We start from the raw sequence: 10852 nt of genomic DNA on the forward strand, positions 1-10852 counted from the left end.
TATGTTATTTATAAATTATACAATAGTGACAGGTAAATCATTCCAATGACAGAATTTATATCTGCCCTTGTACTGGATTGTAAACCTGAGAGAGAAGAGTTTGATTTTTTTTAAATTAAATTTAGTAGTTATTATGAAAATGCCTTAGAACAAAAGAAATCCACTGATTTGAAATGTCTAGAAACTAGCCTGTTTTCTATTTTCATGAAATGTTACTTTTCATGGCTGACGAGGTCCTTGTGGTTTCAGGTGTGAGTATATTATCCTATCTCTTGCTATAAATTCACTTCACTGCTAAGTTTGAGCCTCAATGGCAATTTTATCAAAACTTGCCAATTCAGTTTAGGCCACAGATAGAATACTCACACACTTGAGTAAATGAAAAGGTATGCAAAATTCTGGAAAAATATCTATGTGATCAATAAAATTAATTATGAGGATGTCAATTGTTCCCTTCTTCCCCATGGTTAACAGGCTGGTATCAGAAATACTAGAGACAGAAAATCTTTCCAGCAGGTTAGTAAGGATTAAGGTGGTATGATGCAATCTAGAATAATGGGGAACAAAAAAGAATATATGGTTGAACACGAAAAAGAAAACTAAATGAAAGAAACAGCATGCCATATGACCACCACAGATAGAGAGAGAGAGAAGCCCAAAGCTTAAAGCTAAAAGAGAAAGGAAGGTCTGAAATCTCGAATAATAAAACTAGGGGACTGCTGGGAAGAAACACTCTGGAGAAGAAAGAAAAGGTGCCTAGATCAAAGATAGATGAGACAGAATCTTAAACGAAGAGGAATAAATGGTTGTCAAAGGCAGAGAAAAACCACAGAAGCTAGAAGCTGGCTGTTGGAGAACATGATTACAGATCCCACCCTTAGATGGGAATGAGACCGAAGGGTATGAGGGAAGGATATAGTTTCACTTGTACCATTAAACGGTAAATTGCAGCTGGTACAAACTCATAATTCACTCAAAGTTTACAGCCCCCCAAAAAATGAAGTGAAATAACAACTGTTAGATGTGGTGAAGACAAAGTGGTTTGTCAAATCAGACACCTAGGTTTGAAGCTTGGATTTCACTTTTTTTTTTTTAAAACTTTGCAAGTTCCCTAACTATTCATCTTGTTTACTCATCTGTAAAGTGGGGACAACTGCACCTTTTTCCTAAAGCTATTGTGAGGGAGAAGTGAGATAAGCAACCCTCCTTGGACCTAGTTGCCAGTAATCAGTAGATACTAAAACTTCAATTAATAATTGGTTGGGAGATTGACTTTAGCTCTTTCTTGCCTAAGTAAATCATGATACACACACACACGTGATCAATAAGAGAAATAGATTTCTAAAATTGTTTTTGTATTACATGTGGAGATGGGGAAGACAATTACTCCCCTTTCTTGGTAAAAAAAAAAAAAAAAAAAAAAAAAAGAATGAATCAAAGATAACAGAGAAGTTTGGGGCAGGCCACTGGTCAAAGGTAGAAGTTTTAATCTCTTTGCATATTGTTTCCCACATTAGCATATAGAAGTTGTGGTGGGAGGAATGTTATAGAGTTGATCTTTGAATAATTCAGGGGTTAGGGGTGCCGACCTCCGTGCAGTTGAAAAATCTATGCATAACTTTTAACTCCTCCAAAATTTAACTATTAATAGCCTACTGAGAAAGCAAGAGAAAGGATAGTGGTATTAAGAAAATCAGTATTATTTTAAAAGTCAGAATAGAAAATATATTTACTATTCACTAAGTAGAAGTGGATTATCATAAAGGTCTTCAACCTCATCTTCAACGTTGAGTAGGCTGAAAAGGAGGAGGAAGAGGAAGGGTTGGTCTTGAGGGGTTGGCCTTGCTGTCTCAGGAGTGGCAGCGGGTGAAGAAAACCTGTGTGCAGGTGGACCCACGAAGTTCAAATTTGTGTTGTTCAAGGGTCAGCTATACAGTTGGCTTTGTTTTATCCCCATAAGATCAAGGATAATTTACCTGGGATAAAGTACGGTCTGTGGGCTGCCTGCAACATTACCCCCCATGATGCCTGTTCAAACTGCAAAGTCCTGGAGTCATACCCAGACTTTCCAAAACACATCTCTAGGAGTGGAGCTCAGTGACCTAATGTTTGTAGCAAGATCCCTGGGTAATTCTGGAGTACCCTAAAGTTTGAGACACTTTGCTAAGAGAGCTTGCAGCACCTTCATGTTTACGTGGAAATTATCATCATTTTTAGTGTGATTAACATACCAAATATTTTCCAGTTGATGAAAAACAATCTTTAATTTCTCAGAAACTTTCCCAAATTATTCAATTGATGGCATCTTCCTTTTCCTGAGCATTATTTTGAAGTTCAGTTAGCAATTTTAAGTTTATCAAGCTGCATTCATTGACTTTCTGAAACATGTAATATTTTAGCAGGAGTAGGTTTCAATGGTGATTGGGTGGTATTTTTTTAAAACAGGGAAGTTGGGTTGACCTTGTGCCACTTGACGATGTATCTCCTAGTGATTCTGATAACTGTACTGCCTCTGTCCTGGCTGAGAACATTGTTTTCAGCAGCCCTTACATCCTATAGCAGCAAACTGGATTTGGGTTCCTGGCACGTTTCCTCAACTCATGCAACTATGTAAGTTGGTAGAGGAGGATCTACTTCAGCACAGTCCAAATACCTGTTTAATGTGGCTTACTATGGCACTTCCTATTGGAAATAATGCAACTACTACAGAGCACAGGGCAACCAGGGTGAGTCTATAGAACAGTGGCAAGGCCTACGTGAATGAATTGGGTAAACTGTAATGTGGAAACACAGTCAACAGTAGGAGAATCCGGATAGAGGATCTGTGAAAACTTTATGCAGCATTCAGAAAACTAAAGAGAAGTAAGAAAATAAAATAGAGTTTGTTTTACCAGCTTCAATTTTACAGGCTGCATTAAGATCAATTCAAATAAGTTGGTTAAATGGAAGGAACTAAATATTTACCATGTCTGTAAAATCTCCTACCCATCTCTTAAACATTTTACTTAATTGTTTCTAATCATTCTAATATCTTTACTCACCACACCCGGCCCAAACAGAGATGATCATTTATTTCTTCAACCCATCACTGTGACTTGTAAATGCCTCCAGTATAACATCTGCTGTGTTATTCTACAACCATGTCTTTTAAGTGTTTGTTTAATGCCCTGGAAAACGATGACCTACTTAAGACAGAGGCTTTGTCTCCTATAGCTTTATACCCCCAGTACTTAGCACAGGGCCTGGCACATGATAGGAGACAAATATATATGTGTTTAATAACTGAAGTTATGGTAAGGGATTGAATATGTTTTTCCAGTCTTTAAGAAGGACCATTTTAGTAAGAAGGTAAAGGCAAGCATACAAATTACTATGTTGTAAGGTAGAGCAAGGTTAGAGTCATCAGAGATTTCATCTAATTAAGGGGATTTCAAAAGGCTTCGCAGAAAAGATGGTGCTCAAGATAGGACTTAAGGAATTAATAGGTTTTCAACAAATGGAGTGTGTTTGGAGGAAAGTAGCTATTTCAGATAAATGAAACAGCACGAACAAAGATAGGGGCAAAATCTCAGGGAATATTGAGTGAACAAAGCGAAGGCCATCCTGAATAGAATTTATTGTAAGAATGGCAATTAGATTTTATCTCATAGGCCATATATGACAACTGGTAGAAGCTGCCTGTATTGAAGATCATTCCTGGGCCCAGTCTGAGTTCAGCATGCAAGAATGTCATAATCAAAAAAATTGTGGCAATGGATGCAGGAGAATACTATCTCTGATTTAAGGCCCTCAGAACCCACCATTTCTATGTAAATGGAAGAATCCTAATGTTTTTCCAAACATTTATTTTGGCAGATACTACATTGACTGTGTGCCAAACTCCAAACTAGATGCTGAACAAATATAACAGTAGCAAAGGCAATGATGGCACCTAAAAAGATTAAGCTTCCATAGGAAATACAGTCATTAAATATTTTCACAAATAATCGTATAATTACAATTGTGATGGTCATCATGAAGATCAATTATCAGGTGCTATGTCTTTGCAAGGGAGACTGTCCTGATAAAAGGGCCCAAGAAAGCTGCCCTGGCAAAGTGATCTGTAAGCTGCTACTGGAAAGATCCGTCTCCCTAGGTGGGATATAGGGAAATCAATGCTCCTCGATATCTGTTGGATGTTTTAAGTTTTGAGAGTCTCACATTTTTCCTTATTAATATAGAATTCTCACAATTAGTTAAAACATCTTAGAGAAGTGAACAAAAGAGGAGCATATTTTCTTAAATTAGTAGTTCTCATACTGTGGGCCCTGGACCAGCAACATCATCCTCACCTGGAAAATTGTTAGGAATGTGTATTCTTGGATCTTACATCACACCTACTGAATCAGAAGTTCTAGTGGTGGAACCTAGCAAGATGTGTTTTAGCAGGCCCTCCTGGTGATTCTAATGCACAGAAAGGTTTGATAACCACTGCCCTGAACTAAAATGCACACTTTCAAACAGAAGGAGGTTTTCAGGAAAGGGAGAAGTTTCTTTTAAAGAGTTTCTTTCTCAGTAACAAAAAAAAATTATAGATATAAATGAAATTCCTTACTGAACACTTAGCAGGCACAAAGAGTTTGATATCAAGACATTTAGATATTTAGATTTTCTAAGAAGGGACATAACAATTCGTTGGTGTCTGGTGATCCATTTACTTCTTGTAGGATCCTAGGAAATACGAATGGTGTTTAGGAAAAATTGATCGGGACTGCTGTCTTTAAGATGAAACAGGTTTTTTCCAAGCTGTAGTATGTTTGTGTGTGCTCACTTTCACAAAAGTCTCAATGTGGATTAAAGAACAAACATATTTGTAGAACTTCTGTCACAGTGGAACAGAATGAATCACCACAGTGCCCTGAACTGAGCCTCCAAAATGCTTTGGTCAAATGGCAAACTAAGACAAAAAAAAAAAAATTACAAGTATCTTACAATTTACAATTATAAATAGAGGAGACAGTGAAAACTCCTGAAAATATCTTTCCAGCTTGGAAAGCTGTACTTTAGGAAATCTGTACTTTAGAAATGTAGAAAGAGAGAGAGATTTCTGTTTTTACTATGGTACATTGGTCCAACCGAAGGTGCAATTTATGAGTAGAAAACTCTGGTGTCTAGAAAATCTGTGAGAGTTGCAATTATTAAAGACATCATGTTACTCTTGGATTATCAATGTCATCTAAACCCTTGCTACTCAAAGTAGCATCAGCATCACCAGGAAGCTTGTTAAAAATGTAGAATCTCAGACCCCACCTCACATCCACTAAATCACAATCTGTGGATTACCATGATCTGCCAGTGTATTAGTTCACTCTCAGGCTGCCAGTAAAGACATACCTAAGACTGGGTAATTTATAAAAGACAGAGGTTTAATGGACTCACAGTTACACATGGCTGGGGAGGTCTCACAATCATGGTGGAAGATGAAGAAAGAGCAAGGGACGTCTTACGTGACGGCAGGCAGGAGAGAGCGTGTGCAGGGGAACTCCCCTTTATAAAACCATCAGATCTCATGAGATTTATTCACTATCACAAGAACAGCACAGGAAAGACCTGCCCCCATGATTCAATTACTTCCCACCTGGCCCCTCCCACAACAGATGAGAATTATGGGAGCTACAATTCAAGATGAGATTTGGGTGGGGACACAGCAAAAACATTATTCAGATGCCCATTAAAGTTTGAGAAGTACTGATGAACTTACATCATCCAAGTTTCAGAAGTACTGACAGACTTACATCATTCTTGAGTTGACGCCAGATTTCCATCATCTATAGGAAAATTTTCCTGTTGGAAATGTTCCTGTATGGAAATCTGGCATCAACTCAAGAATCTGTTACTGCATGCTAATCTAAAAATGGTTAATTGCAAATACTGGCCATAGAAGATATCCTGAGTTTCAACATAAAATAATGAAGAAAAATTTTAAAAAGCCAAATCAATATAAATAAAGGTATTTGAAAATTGTTTACTGAGGAAGAGTAAGTGAAAACCAATTGGTCTATAATATTGCAATAGCTCAGTGATAAGGTCTATTTTATATGACACTTCCCAAGAGATTCCATTAGAGCAGAAGTCAAAGAAAATCCCTTTTGCTAGAAAGAAAAGCCTTAGAGGAAGATAAAAGACAATTAATTATACCTGAAATCTGCAGAATGAACTGAGAGCAATATACCATTGAAAACCAAAGGATTATTGCAGCCTATTAACGGTAAGAATGTCTACTGTACTAGAAAAAAACCTTAACTTTTATAGTTTATGACTATGTTAATTCCCCAAACAGATACCTGGTCGACATTTATGGTAACTCTGGAAGATTTTCCCTCTCTTTAAACACTGAAATTTGCATTTTCTAATGTCACATACATGGTAAAACATTGTCATGGAGGGAGTAAGTTATTCAGAAGTAGATTTACCCTACAATAATATCAACACTTTCATTTCCAAGCTCATTGATTTTTTTTTTTTTTTACCTTAATGAGTACCGGAATTAGTAGAGTACAAAAAGCCCTATATCGGTTGAAAATCTTCTCACAACTCAATTTAATTTAATTTGAAAATAGCTGTTTTACTGTCTCTCAAACTAAATTTAAGAAATCAAACAGAGCATTAACATGTTAATTAATAAGAGGTTCAGTGGGAAGGTAGGAAATGATTAGTTGCATTACGATTCCTTCAGAATTTCTCCAGGAAGCTCATTAAAGGGCTCTTCAGAAGTGCTTTCCTGAAAAGATGACAAACACATGGCACATGTTCTCCAGGAATCTCGAGGTGCATGTAAAGCCTGTGTCTGGCTTCTCTCCACAGTGTGGAGGCTCACAGCTGTGTTCAAAAGGGGACACTCACCACAGTGGCATTTAATGAGTGACACACAGCATGTCCTAGGTCAGACATATGCACCAGTTTGAAAGGCAAGAGGTCAAACTGAATGTTTCCAATGCAAAGGGGAGCAGTTTTCTTTGGGTTGGCCAAGGAAGACATGTTCTATGTTTTTCTTCTAGGAATCAGAGATGAGATGAAGAATTCTCTAATTAATCTACATTTTATAGCTCTTTACATTTAAAGTTTTCATAAATATTAACGCATTTGATCTCAGCCACTCTGATAATTAGATATGGTGGGCATAATTCCCAGAGGAAGCAAAGTATTGTTAAACTCACTTTAGGTGCCCTGTTCCAGGTGTTTAATAAGCTTCAGTTTCTGTCTCTGCCGCATTACCTTTCTTTCCACATCTAAGCAGACAACTTTCCAAAAAAGTATTTTAGATGCTTAAATGAATACATACAATTTCAGATAAAATATGATTTAGGTATCAGGATAAAAAGATAGAGGTTATGAAACTAGTACTGATCATACAAAGTCTTATATTCCTGCTAGAGGAAAACCCCGAGGCTGGATCTCACCCTTGTGCCAGCCAGTGGAAGAAAAAAACCAAATATCCTTTTAGCAGTGGTTCTCCAAAGTATGGTTCCCAACCCATAGTATCAGCATCACTTTGGAACTTGTCAGAAATGCACATGTTGTGGCTCCACTCCAGACCTACTAAATTAGAAACTCTGGATGTGGGGGCTCGTCCTCTCTGATTTAACAAGTCCTGCAGGTTATCTGATACCTGCTCAAATTTAAGAACTACTGTATTATGGAATTACCCATAAGAGAAAAGTTGACTAGTTGCTTATGAGAGGATTATTTTCATGAGATAGGGTCTTTTGTATTTTGTTCTCCTTTGCGTTTCTACCACAGAAGCCATCATATAGCACGCATGATATAATTTCTTGAATCAATATGCCATTCCTCAAAATATGTTCCGAAAGTTCTTTTAGAGTATGTACCGTTTAATGTAGCAAACAAATTTTTAATAATAAACAGAGCAGCACAGTTCACAGGATTTTTATAATGATGATAAATGTAGTCATGACTTAAACTAATTGCACGAATAGCTAGTACTACATAAGCTAGAACGGCTGTTCTCAAACTTAGCTATTCAGACCTGGCCTGATCATCAGAATTACCTGGAGTGGTCCCAATAATTCTGATACCTTCAGTAGGTCTAAAGTGGACCCAGAAATTGGAATTTTAAAATGATGCTCTCTAAATCCTTATATGGGCATATATGTATACAAACACATATGTGTATAAATGTAAATGCAGTATGCTTTCAACATAAATGTAAAGGCAGTATGCTTACATTTATTTTGAGATAACTAAAATTTTTACACAATAAGTTTTAATATTATAAAGTCTTGTGTTGACTTTTCTATTTTCTATTTGTGTATAACAAGACAGCAAAAAACAATGAAAGAGAAAAGCAGAAGTAGAATCTGGCAGTCCTTGAGAAGCAAGAAACTAGATTACTCCAGTTATTTCACCCAACATTTTCATAATTTGATTTATAAAATTTCTTCTTACATCTTAATACTATGTGTTTTGTGATTTTTTCTGTAAATTTAATAAAAAATAGTTTAATGTTCACAAATGTGTTACTTTACAAATTTAAACTTACTGTAATAATTCATTTTTAATAAAACACAGAATCCTCAATGTCTTTGTGTAGGGTAGTTTAGATAATCAATTTAGAATTAATTTTAGTGTACCTTTTTGTGTTCTTAAAAAGTCAATAATTGATATGTTCTTTTATTGTTCTTTGAACCATGCTTCAGATAATTTTTTCAATTTAATTATCTCTATCGGAGAGACACATATACAGTTATAAAGACTGGCAGAGTTTGATCATAAATATTTATGTCTCACTTTCACAACTATAGATCATACTAATAACAAGACAGGGCCTTTCTCAAAGTTTTGAGATTGAGCTAGACAAATGTCTGCAAGATAGAGATATAGTAAATTGATTACACACATCTTTGGTGTTATTTATTAGATTATGTAAATAAATTCCTTTAATTTTTAAGGACTTACATAGTACTTATTCTGTGCCATGCTCTTTCAAAAGAGATTAATCAGTCAATGTATTCCTCCTAATAGTGCCATAAAATAGATGCTATTATTAATCCCACTTTATCGATGAGAAAACAAAGAAAATATGTTAGGAACATTGTTGTTGAGCAAATATCAAATCTTGATATTTTAAAAATATGTTGGTAAAGAAATTCTCAACAGATTACCTAAATGGTTAAAGAGATAAGAAATAGGGGGGAAGGAAGAAACCCCAAAGAAATTGGAGCAATTTTGCCTGGGAAAAATGTGATAATCTATATAAAAAGGCATAGCACAGAATAAATAAGATCTGATGAATGGTTTAATGACCCATAATCACAGCATAATCCCACAGTTTGAGGGAAGATGTGACTTGGTTACAATCAACAATGTTAAAAGTTTCTTCTAGCTCCATGTTTTATGAATGGTTTACATGTAATAAACTAGATCAGCCCTTGTTGCGAAACACATTCTTTTCCACCTTCTTTGAGGGTGCCATGACATCAACTGAAAAACATATCATGCAAATTTGGAATATAAACAAAATATTCCTTTTTGACAAATTTAATTTCTCATGTTTATATAAGTAGGAAAACCAGAAAGAGCTGACTTTTCTGCCATTATCTTCCACCACATGTTAGAAATCTTTGTCCATTTTGCTAAGGAAGTTTCAGCCATCTATTCTCTGAAAGTATGAAATTACTGAGTTCAAAGTGGAGAACAGTGTTCAAAGCAAACATCATGGTATTAACTATTTTCTACCTAATAACCTGGAACAAACTTGAAGCTTGAGGTTTACCTAGTTTGGAAGGTGTTTATCAATATCTTGAAGTTTTAAAATAAAATAATTCCCCACAAACTGACAAGCTTTCCATTTATAAAGAGCCCAATAAGATAGGCTGCTTTTTCGTGTTTATCCAAACGAGCAATTTTTTGTGTAAAACTTTCACTTGCCACGAATGACTGGATTAAGGACAGGTTTAAAACCTGCTTTCTCCAGAAACTGTAGTTGGCTCAAAGAGAACAATTTGATGCTATCTTATCAGGAGGGAAACGTCAGAAATTAGGCCGAAGGGGAAAAGACAAGTGAGTATGTGGGCAAATAGAAGGCTTCCGAAAACCTGGCCTTGTATGACCTGTATTGGTAAATAGTGTGCCAAACTCCAAAAAGGAGGACATGGGTTTCATAATTTTACACAGATGCAAAATTATAAACACCGATCAAGGGAAACTTTCAAGTATTAGATAGTAAATTAGTACCTTTCACGTTTTGACCAAGCAGCACAATGTGATGCAGCTGATCACTCTCTCCTCCTTGAAACTCCTCCTTCACCTAACTTCCAAGGCATCACATGCTCCCAGACCTCACTGGCATTACCTTCTTCATCTCCTGGGCTGCTCACTCCTGATTCCCCCAACTTCTACAGGTTGGAGTTCCCCAGCCTTCAGTCTTCTCATCTTTCCTCTTATAAACCATGCTGGTTTCTTTAGCTTAAAACCAGTCACACTAATATTAAATGTATTCTAGTTTCTGCCTTTTGTTCTACCATGATTTCAGAAATGTATGTGAAACTTAGTTAACTTGCCTTATGTATTAGGAGACATGAAACCTTTAGTAGATAACACTTTAGACAATCAATTATAATTTCAAATAAGAATTTATTATCCAAATTATATATCAGACTCTGTGCTAGACACATAACATACATTATTTTATTTTAACATCAGGGCAATCTTTTAGGTAGTGAATATTGTCCCCATTTAACAGATGAGCAATGGTTCCAAGGTCATGTACCCAGGCATACAACAATAGCTGACATTTGAGTGCTTACTCTGTGCTCTCTGCTACCTTAGCTTCCTAACTTTCCCAATAATCCTA

The sequence above is a fragment of the Gorilla gorilla genome, chromosome 4 (genome assembly GCF_029281585.2).
Source record: "Gorilla gorilla gorilla isolate KB3781 chromosome 4, NHGRI_mGorGor1-v2.1_pri, whole genome shotgun sequence".
NCBI lineage: Eukaryota > Metazoa > Chordata > Mammalia > Primates > Hominidae > Gorilla > Gorilla gorilla.